We start from the raw sequence: 1,485 nt of genomic DNA, 5'->3' as shown, positions 1-1,485 counted from the left end.
CCGGGGGCTGGGAGCCGGGGGCTGGGCTCTGTCCCGGTCCCGCTTTGCGGGGCAGCCGGCAAGGACTCGCCTTCCGAGGTGCAAACCCCCTCGTGCAAAGCTTTCCGGGCTGCTGACTTGAAAGGAGTCCTGCGTTTTGTGGGTTTAAAAGTGCTATGTGATGTCCTGGGTGACAGCAAACGCAGCAGTCGTGGGTTTTGCGGTGGGTTTCTTTTGAATTTACAAATGGCAGAATCTTAAAACTCCGGTTTTGTGTCTGGGCTGCACTGAAAACCAGTTGTTTGATGCATCTGAAAAAGAGGACGAAGTAAGAAGGTAGGATGTCCTGTGGCCGGTCCTTCAGTGATGCTCTGCTACAGGCTGCTGCAAAATTTTGACAACTTAATACATTTATGCTCCATAATTTACCCAGGCCCCTGATACAGGTCATGGAGGCTGTAGTTTGCAGTTTACAGTATACTTTCTGTCGCCACTGGCATTGTCAGAAATCTAGGATAGTGAATCAGGGCTCCCAAGTGCCTAAAACTGTAGTTTAAATGTTTGTTTGCAGACGCTGTAGCTAACCACAGTATTTATTTCCTATTCAGTGAAACACTTTCAGAGGACTTCATAGTTTCACAACTAGGACTTTGGTTTTGAGTTGGCTACATAAAAGAGCATCCTATTAAAATATTTGTGTTCATGCAACAGACAAGCTTCTACAAGCCAAGACAGAAACGATCTGTTTGCAGATGGTCACACTTTCTCTTTAGTCTACTATTGTACATCAGACAGGACATTGCTTGGAATCATAGCTGTCATTGTCTGGCTTTTCTGGATCTTCTTTCACAACTGATGGCAGGCAATTCCCAGTTTTGATACTCCTTTACCTTTTACTGCAGTGTGTGTTTGATTTTACTTCCTAATGGAAGATGTGTCATAAGGTCTTTTCAGTATCCATTCCTACACCTCTGAATCTGGTCCCCTGCATTTCTACTTAATACTGTCATTTATGGCTAAGGCCTCAGATTGAGTTCCCTTATGGATTTCCTGAGGGGACTTGGTGATCTGAAAGGTCTGATTTTGGTTGGACTTGATGATCTTAAAGGTCTTTTACAACCTAGTTGATTCTATGATTCAGTGATTAAGAGTGCACAAAGAGATAGTTGAGTGGCAATCCCTCATTGTTAGTTAACTGCACTACTCTGGCTGCCTTGAGTTAACTTTTGCCCTCAGGGCAGCAAAGCCATGCATCAGCACCCTTGTCCCTTCTTGACGAATGTAGGAAACCTGCGAAATTTTTTTGTTTTCAGTTATCAGTGTTACTTTGGTACCTGGATCCAAGACCATCTGAGCAAGGGATTGTGCATGTGACAAAGGAGTCTGTCATCCAAACAGTTCAATGTTCAGCAGACAAAGTAAATGCTATTGGAAAGCCTTTCTCTTTAGTGTTACTACTTTTTATTCCTTGCATTTTATTTAGTAATGATTTATTCTGATTGTACA

The sequence above is a fragment of the Nestor notabilis genome, unplaced genomic scaffold (genome assembly GCF_000696875.1).
Source record: "Nestor notabilis isolate BGI_N333 unplaced genomic scaffold, ASM69687v1 scaffold22773, whole genome shotgun sequence".
Classification (NCBI taxonomy): domain Eukaryota; kingdom Metazoa; phylum Chordata; class Aves; order Psittaciformes; family Psittacidae; genus Nestor; species Nestor notabilis.
The sequence above is the reverse complement of the archived record's forward strand: the minus strand, read 5'-3'. Positions refer to the sequence as shown.